Here is a 15,742-nt window from a genome sequence, read left to right as displayed (position 1 = left end):
TGGCTTGAGCCAAGGCAGTGGCAATGAGGATGGAGAGAAGCCAACAGCGTCAAGAACTATTAAGGAGATAAAGTGGATCCTGTTCGATTATTGATTAGCTGTGCTTTCTCTCAGAGGGAGCTATCTAAAATGCAATTTTGACAAGCCAGGTAGTGTTCAAATATAGGCTACTATCTTCTCTAGCATTTAAGATATTTGCCAAGATGTTAACTTGTGGCGGTATAGTAACCTGTAACTAACAGCACAGGCTGTGGAACCAGACCACATGGTTTGAGTCCTAGCACTGCTGCTTACTAGTTATGTGACCTTGTGGCAAGTTATTTAACCTCTCTGCCCCACTGTTCCACAATCTATGAGATAGGGATCACCTCTGTTTGGGTTGTGGTGAGCATTATATAAATGAATGCACATAATTTGCTTACAGTAGCCTCTGCCATGTAGTCAATTTCTTTAATTTTTTTTCTTTTCTTCTTTCTACTACTATTATTATTATTTATTACTCTTGATTGAAATAGAAGCTTTTTTGGTTATAAAAATTTTCATAGTTTTGCAGCTTTCATAGTTCCTTTTCTGTGCAGAAAAAGCATAAAAATTGATGTGCTTGCAAAGTTTTAGATTTATAAACTGGCTTTATCTGGTGGAAAGGACTAAGTTGCTTCCTGATATTTGTGATCCTAGGTTGGTAAAAATTCTCAAACGTCCTTTGTTTTGCTGGGAATTGCTACCCATTATAAACCACTCTGAAGCTGTCATTTCTAGGAACTAGATATTCAGATGTGTGGTGTGGTTGTCAGGCTGGGATGATGAGTCACCAAGGCATAGCCCAGTAACAGAGCAGATTCTCAACAATCCGAGTCCCAGCTGCTGACAGCCACAGGAAGTGGCACCCTGGCTTGCTGGCCTGTGGCCTCAGTGCCAGCCGTGGTTCAGACTAGGGAAAGAGGCCACTTAGTTTTGTGCTGAGTGAAAGTATCTTAGCAGCCTCTTCTCTTCAACATGCAGTACTTAATGACTTCATAAAACAAACCATCATAAACAAATAAAGCACCAACAATAGCAAAAACTCAAACCCACAGTGAAAACTTCCAATGCATGTTGTCAGCTAATCCAAGAGAGGGAGCAATTGTCTGAAGGCACAAGCCAATTGCAGTGGAACAGGACTGCTTTGCACATAGTAGGTATCCAGTCAACATTTGTTGATTCATTACACTGTAATGATTCTTGAAAACACACTCCCAGAATAGGCATGCACTTGATGTAAACAAATTTTCCAATTAAATACGGATTTACTAAGAAAAGAGAATTTAGAAGGCTAATTAGATTTACTTTGCACACTTATTCTTCATTTTACAAAATGATCTTAAAAATCTTCTTATTGTAAAATAAAAAGCAGATAAAGCCACATGTATTTATAGTTTATCATGTTATTATTGTTATTATTTTTTTTATAAGATGAACAACCTTGTAAACACCCCAGGTCAAGAGATAAAACTTTGCCAGCTACCTAGAAGCCTCTTCATGTCTCTCAGTCTCATCTCCCTTGGTCTGAAAGTAATCTCTCTCCTGACTTGTATAGGAATCACTTCCTTTTGCGTGTATGTATGTGTGTGTGTGTGTGTGTGTGTGTGTGTGTGTGTAATAGTTTATCACTTAACAGTGCATCTTTAGGATGCGATAGCTTAGTTTTGTGTTAAAAATATCATTTACATTTTTTAGTCTATAGATCTCCCCTCCTTCTTTTCCTTATAACTTATCTGTCAGAAGAGCTCAGGACATTTGATCTGTAGAGTTTCCCTGCAGTCCTGGTTTTGATGATTGTGTCCTCATGGTATAGTTCAATATGTTCCTCTGTTTTCTATCTTTTTGTAGACTGGCAGCTGGATGCAGAGGCTTGGTCAGACTTGGTCCTGTCCCTGCAGCAAGACTGTAGATAGTGGTGTGTTCAGAGGCTCATCTTTTTGTAATGTGAGCACCCATTCATGCCCATTACCTAGATCCATTAATTCTTTGGGGGTTGTAAAAGGGTAGCATTCTAATTCTATAATTTATCTTTCATTTATTAGTTGGAATATTTCACAAGAGATGATTTTTATCATCTACTCTTGGGTACCGAAGAGTACCCAGTTTATATAGGAAAGACTAGAGACATGCTTCATTATTTCCCTTTGGTTACTGGTTCTCAAGACAATTAATCAGTTCTCCATTTTCCTCTAAAAATAATCAATTAGATTAAAATTATTATGAATTAATGTATTTAAATATATTTGATGGGTTCCAATCAATTGCAATTATTATCCTTTTTGAAGCTCACATTGTTTCATCTTTAGCCAGTGAGAGCCTCTTCAAGGTGGTTTCTGAGCATCTTTGACATGATCTTAACCATCTTTGATAGCTTCTTCACTATATGGTATAAAAAGATGTTCCAGGTTCATATTATACACGACAGCACCCATTTCTTCTGAATCTTTATTTTTTAAGTGGAAAGTATTTCAAGACCACAATCTAAGAATCTGGATTGCTAGAGATGCTTATTGCAATTGGATTGGTCATTGTTTCTAAACCTATCTCTCTCTCACACACACACACACACAGAACACACACTTTCTTACCTCTTAAAAAGTACTTCTGGAGTTCATACTGACACTTCTCATTCAAATCAGAACTACAGCTTTTCATTGTAATTTGAACGTTTTCGGTACTAACTCTATATCCCCTTTCTTTCATATCAAGGGTTCTGATTCTCAAGAACACAGGAGATGATAAAATTAGAATATCTGATATTTGACAATTTATAATTTTACTGGTCCCATATTACTTATATATGAGTCTCAAATAACATTGGTACTATCAGTACCAAAATAGTTATGAGAAGAGTTAATTATTTTTGCGTGTGCTCTTCCATTCTCCTCCTATTCGTTTTAAAGCTGTAGTCACTCTACATTGCCTGAGCATATAGACAAATGCACTGTTTCTCCCTTTAACCCTCATTTAGTCTTGGTTCTACAAGTAACTACATGTTACTTGTAGTCTTTAGGCTGTTGTTTCTCTAGATATTTTGATGCCTGAAACTTATTTTCCAGTAGATTCCTTAGAAGGACTCATGGGAAAATATTTCTTCAGTTCTCTCATGTTGCTAACAATTTGTCATTGATCTTGATACTTTGAAAGTCAGCTTTGTTGTATACAAAATTATTGGCTCACATGTTTTCTGTTAAATATCTGAAATATTCTATTTTCTTCTACCATAAAGCATTGTGTTGACAAGTCGATAATTTTCTTCCTTTTACAAGTTACATGCTCTTTTTTCTATGTACCTGAAGGATTTTTTTTTCCCTTAAAGTTTAGTAATTTTGCTAGAATATATCATAGTATTGGTCATTGTAGGTCAATATTCTTAGACATATAGTGTGCTCTTTCACTATTAGATTCAAATCCCTTTATTTTAGGAATGTTCTGTTCCTTTTTTTCCTTTTTTGGCTTTCTTCTTTCAGGGACTCCCATTATTTCTATGTTGGATATTCTTTGGGTATTTTCAGTATCATAACTTGGTTATAAATCCTTTTTATCTCTTTGTTTCTTTTTAGATTTTAAAAATTTTCATGCTTTTTCATTTCTATTTCTCTTAAGACATTATTTATGGTGTTAATGCTTTTATGTCCCTTCTAGTTTAATGTTCATTTTTCAAATGGCTTTTTTCCTATTATGTCTGATTCTTTCCTGAGTTTTACCACTTCATTTCTTGGTTTGTCTCTAATTCTGATTTATGTTGTTCTTTATGTCTGGTATGATTTCCCTCATGTCTTTTCGGTTCTAGGTTACAGTTTTGATCTGTTCTGTGGGTGTGTCTTCCTGGAATCCTTCCACTGTCTGGAGAGATGTTATTCTGCCCCTTATTTTCTTTTATTCTTTTAATAAATTTCTGTGGGCTTTGACCTCCACACTTTTTTCATTTTTATATTAAATTAATTTTTCTGGCACATTTAAAGGAAGGGTGTTATTCACTATAGCTTTTCTCAATTCACAGAGCTACCTCTTCTATTGTTTTCTCGTAGTATTGAAAAATAACGTGGCTTGCTTTCTTAAGTGTACTGGTTCAGTCCTCCACCCCTATGTTTATCTGGACCTTTTCTTCCTTTTTTTCTCTATTGTCTCCATCCTGCTTAGCTATTATTCCATTACTAGCAGTTTCAATATGTAGTTTCAAATCTTCATGCACTGGGCCCTGTGCTGGAAGAGAACCCAACCCTGGATGATCAGTTTTGAGAGTTCATATGGGTCAGATCTTACTGTGACCCCTGTATTCACACACCGTTGGAATGAGCCAAGCTTTTTTTTTTTTTTTTTTTTTTTTAGTTTTAGCTGCTATTCTCAAATTGCTGTATTGTACTTCTGTGCATACTTGCTGTCTATTTTGGGGTCTCCAGTTCTCAGGTCAGTCAGGTTTCCTGTGCCTTCCCTGTATTTTCCCCTGCATAGAAGCTGGTACTATGCATGCTTGGTGTCTTGTTCCTACTCATTTGTATTTGGGGTTCATAGGGATAGCTTGACAGAATGATATTTTAAATTTGTCCATGGGTCTTTGGATTTGCTATCTAGTTGCTTTGTCTGTTTTTATGTAGGGATTTGGAGAGATTGAAAAACCATGCCACTGCAGTCTCTATATTTGTTTTTTGTTTTTAACCAAGGGGATTCATAGTTATATTCTTTAAGAAGAAATTTCTTTTAGTACAGTGAACACATGGTTTGCTTTACTAAGAGTCTCTGTACAACCAGGAGGAAACCCATCTATGTTGTGTTGCCAGCCTTAGATTCATTTTTGATTCATGATATTTTCAACTTACAATGGGTTTATCAGGACGTAACCCCATTGTAAGCTGAGGAGCACCTGTCTTATATAAAGTTGCCTACAGCTAAATTGTTATATAGATTCATGCTGAGATCAAACAAAACAAAACTGTGAACCTATTGGATGTTCGATCTTGGGAAAATCATTTCATTTCTTAGGGCTGCCTTATTCTCATTTGTAAAATGAAAGTTCTGGGCTAGATATGATTCTAAAATATGTTCTTAATTCTTTCCCTTATTAATGCTTGCTAGTATTACACATTCTTAAGATCTTAGTGGTTTGTACTAAAAATAGAAATTAAAAGAAGTGAAAAAAAGAAGCCCCAGAACAAGCCATCTCTCAAAATACTCAATTAAATTCACCCGTTAAAATCAGTGCAGAGGTGGTTATTGAGATGTGAGCAAGTTAGAGACTGGGAGCCACTTTTTCTTTTAAGTAACAAAACCAACAGAATTATCTTTCGTCTTCCTTACTCACTGACCAACTTCAGGTTAACAGTTTTATCCCAAATACCTAGACCTCTGCTGAGTTCAACAGCACCTGTTATGCTTGGGAATCAAAGCTAACAGTTACATGAGCTTTGAGGTGTCCCTATGTATTATTCAGTGCAATTCTCCCCCAACCACAAAAGATAGAGAAGTAGTTCTCACTGGCTGCTCAGTAGGAGTATGTGGTGGCTTTTTAAGTTACTGATGATTTGGTACTTACCTAGACCAATTGAAGAAAAATCTATAGGGGTTGCTCAGGCATGGGTATTGGTAAAAACTTCCCAGATGATTTTAGGACAGTGGAAAACCACTTAGGTAGATATTGCTATCCTTGCTCTATAGATGACAGATTGAGTCAATTGCCTAAGATGTGAGGTTGCATATTTCCTCAGTGGCAGAGCTAGGATGGAGACAACGATCTGACTAATGTCAAGTGCACGAACATCCTTAACCACTAAGCTGAGCCAACTCCTCGGAATCTAAGTTTCATGAGGGCAAAACCGTGTCTATGTAACTTTCTGCTGCACTTTCAGTGTGCAACATAGTGCTGGGCACATGGGGGTATCTAATTAATGTTGAATGAACGAATGAAATATTAATAAACCAGTAGGTATTCCACATTGCATTTTTCCTTGACAATGTCCACAGGACCCTGTAAGAATACACTGAACGTTTTGTGAGTCTGCCTTTTTGTCTCATCCAAAATGCCATCTGCTCAGTTCTCTCAGCACTTGTCTGAGATGTCCCCTAACTCAGTGGCTCAGTTAGCTCTTCAGCTCCACCTGCTGATGCCTCGACACAGAATGGGCTTTCCCAGCTTCCTGTTTGAGGGAATACAGGAAAATGTACTATTAGGAGACCTGTGAAATCGGGCATTTGAGAAGATAGTTTGACTCTCCTCCATTGAACAAGAGCAAGAAACGCTGGTTACCCCCTGAAAGGAAGGTTTTCATAGGCTGCCCTGATTACTGTGAAGACTGAGGAAGGGAAAGGAAGCAGATGGCCAGGGCTGTTTCCATGCTTTGAATCCAGCTGATCAATATTACCTTTTTATTTTTTAATATTTTACTGGAATAGATAATATACATACAGAAGAGCACACATATTTTGCCATTGCCTTTTGCAATTTAAATATACAGAGTCAAGTCACATGGGTAACCTCTAAGAAGGTAAGTGATTGATTGTCACCATGCTAAGAACTGGAGCAGAGTGAATACTGAATGTCAATGCACTGTTGTCTGGCACTGCCGCCAGTCTCTTAGTTGCTGCTGTCCCGTGAGTGGCCTCTCTCGGGCTGCTGCAGCAGGACTGGGAGCTTTCCGCTGAGTCTGCTGAGCTCTTTCATTTTTTGCCTCTCACTATCACATGAGTGGCTAACTTGATCCACAGCCATGACTGAGTGTTGAGTAGCATTTTACTCAGTGGTTCATATATTCACAAGATACCTGCCAACTTTCCCAGACCCTCAACCTTAGTAAGTTTCCCAGCAATCTCACTAAGGGTGAGCACAAAAACTGGGTTGAGCTCTGGTTTAGAGCATGAGTGAACTTTCCCAATTTTCAACCCAGTTCTGATTGGTCCATCCCGCTGCTGTATGAGTCCAACTCTGTGAAAATTGTCTAAAACATTTTCAATTCCTAGAAGGCCTTCATAGTCTTCTCAAAGTTTGTACTTTTTTTTTCTTTCACTGAAAGGCATATTCCAATCTCTTACAGGGAGCAAGGCTCTTGCCTCACTAAGGTCTGCTGAAAAATCACTGACATGAGGGAGATTGATTAATAGGAGGGAAAAGATACAAATTTATTGAATGTGTCTACTCAGGACCCTCAGAATGAAGATTCAGCTCCCCAACAGGGTTCAGAAGTTTATATGTCTTTCTGGTAAAACTGGTTATGGGATGGGGGAAAAGCGGATTCTGTCCAGGGGCAATAAGGGATTGCTAAGGAGGATGGCTGGAGGGGGAATGAAGATTAACTGGTACATAATTCTCTACGGAATTCAAATGAGTCTGAAAGAGGGGACATTATCTTCTTTAAGAGTCTGTTCAGGTTTGTTCACATTTGTGGTCTTATAGGGAGGGAAAGAAAACAGCAATTGTTCTCCTAGGTGGGTCTGTATCTCAGAAAAAGAAACTTCAATGATTTTGGGAGAGCCCGTGGTTGGGGGAGAGGTCAGTGAGATCTTGGGCCTTCTTTGGTCAGTCCAGTATGTCAAAATGCCATATTTTGGGATAAAATATTTCTTTTTTTTTTTTTTATTTCAGCTTATCATCATGGGGGTACAAAAGTTCAGGCCACATACACTGCCCATGTCCCGCCCATCCCCCCGAGTCAGAACTTCAAGCGTGTCCATTCCCCAGACGGTGCGCAACACGCTCATCGTGTAGTTATACCCCCATCCCCTCCCCCACCCCCATCCATACACCCATCCCCTCCCCCGACCCCCATCCCCCCAAGGTGTAAAATATTTCTAATTTCCTTCACCAGCCGTTGTTCCCTAACTTCCTATTGCTATTAACTGCCCACTGCTTAAGTGTCATATCTCCTTCAGAGATGAAAGATTTGTGATTTCCCCAACTGCTTCTACAGATAACATTGTTATTGTAAAACCTAAGACTGATCTTTGAGATATCTTCCAGAGTTTGCACTGGGTGACAGTGGGTGGGGGGACAACTAACATCAACTGGGCCAGTGGCCACATGCGGGAACAGACCCAACAAGTCTTGCAATCCCCTACCCAGGCAGTTTCTGCTTCCCAACTCTATGAGTTCTTCCCCAGCCATCAGCAGACCCAATTCCCTAGCCCTTTGTTCACTAAACCACCTTTAACAGTCTTAGCTCCAAAATTCTAAGGGAGTTGGATAGAAGAATTACTTCCATCTCCTCACCTGGCACCTTGTGACAGGCAACTCCTGGTGCCTCAGTATATTGGCCTTTACCTGGGCAGTGGGCAAGGGACCCGGTCTGGTGGTAACGGGGAATTCAAATTATTTGGTAGTATTCCAGTTTAGCAGATCACATATTTTTTAAAATAGACAAAATTTTAGGGTGTAAATACTTTTAGAATTAGCCAAATCTGGGTTAGACCCCCCTTACCCCGTACTTTCCAAAACAGTGGGGAAAATATCGCATACTTTCAGGCTGTGTGGGTAAAGACAGAGAACGTAAATGTGGGTCTCCTCTCCCTCTGCACCATAACGTCTTGAGAACATGTTACTAGAACGTGACAGTGTGCTCAGCTCTCAGTGAAATGGAATGCACTGGGCAAAAAATCAGGCTGGGGAAAAAATTAACAGACAGGGATTTTCATTTAACTGTATTTACACAAAATGGAATTTGACATTTAGCCTGCTTTTTGATACTTGGGACTCCCACTTCATTTGTGCTCCCCTTACTCTGCCTTTGTTCTCTGGGTGTAGATAAAAGGCTTCCCTGAGTGTTTCGGCGTTTGGTGGTTTAATGAGGGATCTGGAAAAAGGCCTGCCTCCAGCTTGGTGTTGCTGTTTTCTCCTCTAGCTCTGTTTCACTGGGGAGTTGAGGGGGTGCCAAGTGAGAACAAGAAGTGGAGGGGCCCTGACTCAAACGTGAGAGAGTGTGAGATTTGTTTTTCTCACTTTAATATAATAAACCCCCTCAGGGTCTGAGTTAGCATCACCATTTTTCCTGAGTCTGCTGTGTGAAGGCTGCCGTCCCTACATGGGGAGATTAATGCCACCTGTACTATAAATAATCAGGATGAAGGAATTCATCAGGGATGCTTCAGAATTTGCTGGGCTTAGAAGTTCTCCCCTAGGTTTGGAACTCAGGAGCCACAGAGCTCATAAGAACTGAGCATGAGAGAGTCTGGTCCTGAAGAGAGAAAGCAAATAAATGCTTTGTAACTCTTTCTGTGCTGGGGTAGGCTATAAAAATTACTTAATGTGCTTCTAAGTCCTTTCTTAGCAATCAGAGATGGAGGTTGTCATAGCTCTGTTGTTGTTGTGGCAGAGGTGGGGTGGTGTGGAGCTGGAGAAGTAGGGAAGTGGGCTACAAAGATTGACCACTGTAATCTGAGTAGCTTAACACATCATGCCCAGGTAGTCCAAGACTGTTCTTGGGACTGGGACTACCGTCACTCTTGGCAAGTCAATCTCTCGAGTGCGCAACATGCAGAAGTCTTCGTGACAAGGGCCCTTGCACTCTGGACTTCTGGGCTACTCAGTCTGCTTTGTTCTTGGTTAATATTCTCAAGGATCTAGAACTACATTATGTTTTTCTAGAGCTTGGGGACAGACATATCTCCCCTTTTGCCCTTCTCTCCTTTGTTTTCCAGCTTCTTCTAACTGTTAGGACACTGTGCGCTACATGGATACGGCCCTCCCAGATCCCCCTTGAGGAAGGAATGTCTTCCCGGCAGCTGGCCTTGCTGGCAGCAGACAGCCTTCAGCCCTCAGCCCCTTCTTTATCTGCCTCAGCTAGAGAGCCAGAGGGCCGCCTTACCGAGGGCGCAAGCTTCACCGTGCACGGGCAGCCCACATCTAAGTGGGGCAGGGACATAAAAACCCAGCCAGTTCAGGCTGACACAGAAAACTCTGGTGGGAAATACTCATTTCAGAGCTCCCCACTGGTCTGGCCGAGACTTCATGGGACTTACTTTGAAGTCTGACTTCTCCCACTTCCTTTCCCAGGTGCTGAGCCCCAGTAAACATCTCCACCCCCAACTCCATCTCAGGAACAGTTTCTGCAGAGCCCTCCCTCAGTGGCTTTGTCTCACTGGGAGGTGCTAGCCTGCCTGGTAGCTTGGGAGAGTTCTATGTTCAGTCTTCCAAACTTTACCCTTGATACATAAACAGTGAGTGTTAGATTTTAGAAAATGCTTCTTTCCTTCAACAAATCTTGGCTTTCAAAACTGTTTTCCTCTATGAATAGAAGAAAAAAATTGCACTTGGAACTCAAAGTTGAGGAATGACTGCTTTGTTCTAGGCTGTGGCTGCCCTTTACTTGAAGCAATAAATGCCATTGATTCAGTGGGCGGGTAACCACAGGGCAAACGGAAATGTAAAACATGTTGGAAAGTATTCTGAAAACATTGTCTCCATTATATCTATATTAAAGAGTTTTGTGAACTCCAGAGCACCAGGCAAACGTTGGCCGTTACTGGTAGAAGAGCTCTGTCCCCTCAGCCATGTGGCCTGCCGTCCACTGCACATGGCCTCGTCTTCTCTTTCCCAGAGACTCGGTGGTTCCGGTGGTTTGGAAGGCTGGGATGCTTGTGCACCATGCTTTCTATTCTCCTTTAAACTCACACTTATTTTTGTGGCTCTGGAGGATCCTTCCAATCCTGAGATTTTCAAATTTTCCTCCTGGATGCAAAGGGAACAAGAGGTTCAGTTTCGAAGGTCAGGCTCTCTTTCTGTGCCTTCTGTGCTTATCTTTCGAGCATGACTGGGAAGCCATTAATTTGTCCTGCAGGTGGACTCACACTCCTGTCAATGTAGGGTGTGACCATTGGAGAACCTCAAATGACAAGGCACCTTGGATTCCCTTTTGAAGGAACGCGGCTTAATCGCAACACTCAGCATCCACTCAGCACCCATTCCCTTAGCAAACTGGGCTTCCTCTGAGGGGGTTGCTGAGAGAAACACGAACAGGGGCTGCCATGAGGTTGGGTCTCTCAGAGGACTGTGCTTCTTGGAGTCCTGGTCTTTATATGCCTGGGAATCTGAAGCAGAGGTCAGATGTTCCACCCAGGTCTCAAGTCTTACTTTCCTTAAGACCCACAGTTTTCTTTTAAAAAATGTCATAAAAGTTAATTGGCCCTTCAACATGGCAGAGTAGAAGTTTCCTAAAAAAATATATTATTAATAAAAATAGCTTTTTTGAGCATCCACATGAGCCATGCACTGTCCTAAACCTTTATGGTTATTACTGTATTTAATTCTGCAATAACTCTAAGAGAAAGTTGCTACTAATATTCAAATTTTATGTGTGAGGAAAGAGAAGCACAGAGAAGTTAAGTAAAAGGCACCTATTCTGGTCTGCCCCCTAACTGTTCATAAGGGGTTGCTAACTGCATTTTCCTTTGGTTCCTGAGTAACTATTCACAGAGCACCTGCTATATGCCAGCGCTGGGCGCAGCGTGCTGAGCAAACAGAGCTGGGCCCTGGACTTTCGGAAGTCAAGGATGGTCAGAGTATGTGGCTCTTGATGTCCTACACCTGCATATCAGCTTTTTGTTTGTTTTTTCAGAGAAACCTCAAACCCTCTGCTGCCTAGTTCTTCTTTAAAAGCTCAGTTGGGAGAAGCTGGGTTTCTGGAAAATTTCTAAAGGATGTATTATGTGGAGCCCATCTTCCTTCCAAGTTCCCAGTCTCAGTGAACAATGCCACCTTGGCTGTCATCCTTGACTCCTACTCCTGCCATCCCTTACCACCTCTGTCAGTCACAGAGTCCAGATCACTCTACCTCCTAAACGTCCTCAAGTCAACGCACTCTGCTCCACACCCACTGCCATCACTGTCTGCTGCCCAGAGTTCTGCAATGGCCTCCTGGCCCGTCCCCTGTCACCCACCTTGCCACCCTACAGCCCACCGTCCTTCCAACACCTATGTGTCAAGTGGGCAGGTGGATATAGGAGCACATGGCTCAGAGGCACAGCCTGGTAGGAGAGGAAGACCCAGCAAATGAACTTCAGAAAGAGGGTCACTGAGGCGGGAGCACAGCCAGAGGAGTGTGGCGTTGCCAGAGGGGCAGGTGGACAGCTTTAAAGGGAGGCATCGTGAGAGGTTAAGGTGAAATACAAAGCAGCCCATTACATTTAGCAGCACAGAGCTCATGGGCGTCCTTCAGAGCAGTTTCAATAGAGTTCGGTGAGTAGAAGTAAAATTGGAGCAAACTGTTAGAAAGAAGTAGAGGTTTTTTTTTTTCTTTGTTTTGTTTTTACAGTATGTGAAAGAGAAGCTGAGTAGCAGCTGGTGGGGGGGTGTTATTGAATGAAGGAGCTGGTTTGTGGCTGTTTTTGTTTTTACCGTGGGAAGTTCTATAGCATGTTTATGCATTGATGGAAATGGTCTCGTAGTGAGAAAGAGACGGAAAATGCATTGGTGGGTAGGGGGATCCCTGAGGCACAGGGATTGGGGTTCCAGATCCTGAGAGGGGACAGGGCCTTTGCTGGAGGATCCCTGCGTCCCCTATAGAAACGGGAAAAAGGGAGAAGAGATAGAGACAAAGGAGACTTACAGATTTGATACAGAGGAAGCTGTATAAATTCTTATCTGTTGTTTTCTGTTTTTTTATCATAAAAATTTTAAAAATGTTTATTTCACATATGAAGGAGGTTTGAGGAGGAAGACTATAGAAAGTATAAAATAATCATTCTGAGACTGGAGAAGCTAATTTATGAGGAAAACAAAAGAGGAGTGTTTTGTTGGGCTTTTTATCACGAGTTCAAAGTGATACTGGTCAGCTGGATTGTGTGTGTGTTTGCCTCCAGTCATACTCAGTTTTTCAAATGCAAGTGTGGATAAATGAGACCAGCCAGGCTTGGTTTTATTCTAGGTACTTGTGACAGAAGAGGGAGGAGTCAGAGAGGAGAGGAGATTTCCAAGGAGGTGATTGTAACGATGGGCCACGTGATCTAAATGAATAAGAAGGAAATAAGAAAGGGGCTGGCTGGTAGATAACGAGAAGGTGGTTTATGGTTGGGGAATCAGTGAGGCTGAAGAACTGTGTCAGTGAGCTGGAGCTAGGACAGGAGGTGTGGACCAGAGACGGGGTTTTCTGAAACAGATTTCAGAGGTGGTGCTGATTGCAGTAGTAACAGGGTAGTCTGTGATAGTAAGGCCAGCTCGGCCCCAGTGAAGTGAAGGGAAAAGCAACTAAACATGAGGCGGTTGAGGAGCTGAAAATCCAGGGTTTAGATCTCCTCTCCTTGTGCACACATCTCAATGTTTTGTAGCTGTTGCTTTATCTTTCCAACAAGTTTGTTCTCTGCAGAAAAGGGCTGCATTTGTCTTGTCCCTGCTTCTTCCCCACTGCCCCTGCAGTACCTGACCAATATAAATACTCAGTAACTACTCATTGAATGAACAGATAACTCCATTCTTTTAAAAATGCTCCAGGTTATTCCTGAATTGAGAGCTGCACACTGGGCCCCTGATTGTCTTGACTTCTTATGGACCACTTTTTGTGACTTGCCTTGTGGGCTATAAAATTTTTGCTGCTGCGGATGCTGTAAGAAGCACTCCTGTTTGTCTCCTTGGTGTTTAGTATGGAAGGTTGCTGAGGAAATAGTTCACTCCTTTGCTCAATATTCCCTTCATTGGCACCCACAAGGGAAACTTTTCTAGGGTTTCATAGCTAAGAAGACCTGTGACTCTCCTAAGTGAACTGACACTTTTTTGTGACTCTCATAAATAAATACGTTTTCTTCTTTGCTTTGCCTGTAAGAGCTAGATCTGTAGCCCCAGTTCAACTTTAGCAAATATGCAGGAAAATAGACTATTTCTCAGGAATAATTTTACCCTGTGCTTTATCCAATTACCTTTTCCTGATTTCCTCATCTTGCTATTTTTTTCTTGTCTGTCTTTTTCTATTCTAGAATCTTTCTCAGAAATTTAATGTTAAAGTGTGTTTCTCTGAGGTTCAACTGGCTGAGATTTTCTCTTGACCACTTCAGCTGGTGCAAACTTCTGGTGATCACATGAAAAGCAAGCTTGTTATTTTACAAATTATGATAGTGAAGATTCATATTATGACCATTTATAAGCAATACATGTTTCTGAGAATTTATTCAGCTAATCTTTTTGAGTGAAGCTTAGAATGTCTACAACATATAATGTCAAAATGTCACCTATTTTGTGCTACTACTGGGGACAAAATTGCTTACAAGAAGTAAAGCATTTCTGAGCATTTATCAATTAAATAAAAAGCTTCTATCTGAGCCTTTGTTAATTGAATCAAGACAAATATGATCTTTTTCAAGCATGTATTTGTTTAGTCAAATAAATTAAGAAGTATAAAAAGAAACAAATTATGAGTAAGGACTCTGGAAACCTTATAAGAAATGCAAATATAGGAGCAAAGCAGAGATCAAGATGACAAATGTGGACAGAGGCCACTGTAGACAGAGAAGAATGAATGGAAATAGGAAAAGGATATGAAACTCTATAGAACTAAACACGTGGGGATACCAGACACAAAAATCCACATAATATAGAAAATATAATAAGAGGGAAAAACAGAAGAAATGTATTACAGCTGTGAGCTCTACAATACATGATATTTGAGAGTCACTAAATGCATTGAATAAGCATATTAAATACTGGCATTATGGGAAAATTTATTCCAGAACCCTAGTTGAGACACCTACTATACTTTACAAGAGCTGTTTTCAGCAGATGTAGATGCAAAGCCTGCAAGGACAGAGCATGCTACATGAGTATAGCTCAGCGACGGTCCTCTTACCCTGGGGTGGAGACCAAACCATTGCTTGTAATTTTATCAGGAATGACTGCATGCTTCTTCCTCCAAAGATTCATTTACTGTTGTAAATGAGGAGAATGAGATTGTTAATTGTGTTTGCCATGAAATGTATGAATAAGTAAATAAAATGCATTAAAATTGTATCAATGACTATAAAAATCTTCTAGAATTGTTTAAGTTATGTTGGTCCAGGTAGTTTTACATATATTTGTAAGCTACCTTAAATCCTTTCTTGGGAGAAGCTGGGCTATTCATTAAAGGCTACATAAAATAAGACTAGAAAGTCATATTTTCACTATTAGATTTTAAAAAAATGACTCCGGTAATGTAATGTTTATTGCTGTTGATAGTATTATTAGAACTACTAGCTATCAGACATTGTATGCTTATAACATGCTAAGAAATACGCTAAACATGTTTGTGCACTATTTAATACTCATAATAATCCAATAACAGATGCAATTAGTACTCCCATTCATTCATTCATTCAACAAATATTTACTGAATTCATAATATGTGTTTCTAGAATGAGTGAGACAAAGAACTTCCTTTCTTGATGCTTTCCTACTAATAAAAGACAATAAACAAATAACCTTACAGAATATTGGTAGTAATAAATGCCAGGAGGAATGTTAAAATAGACAGGAAAATGACGGATAGTGACAGGAAGCACCATTTTAGACAGAGTGGTCTGGGAGTGCCTCTCTGAGGAGATGACATTTGATAAGACACTTGTATACAGTACGAAAGAGTAAGACATTTTATAAAAGAAGTAACACAGACTCAAAAAAAGCTAAGTAACTTGCCAAAGTTTACACCCATAGAAAATGGAAGAGCTATAATTTAAGCTTAGGGTCTGAAACTCTGGAACCTTCACTTTTAATTATTATACATACATACATCCATACTCCCAAAAGTTCTGGGCTGATTCCACTGCAGGCCTAGAG

Source organism: Lemur catta, chromosome 1 (genome assembly GCF_020740605.2).
Source record: "Lemur catta isolate mLemCat1 chromosome 1, mLemCat1.pri, whole genome shotgun sequence".
Classification (NCBI taxonomy): domain Eukaryota; kingdom Metazoa; phylum Chordata; class Mammalia; order Primates; family Lemuridae; genus Lemur; species Lemur catta.
This window is presented reverse-complemented; position numbering follows the sequence as displayed.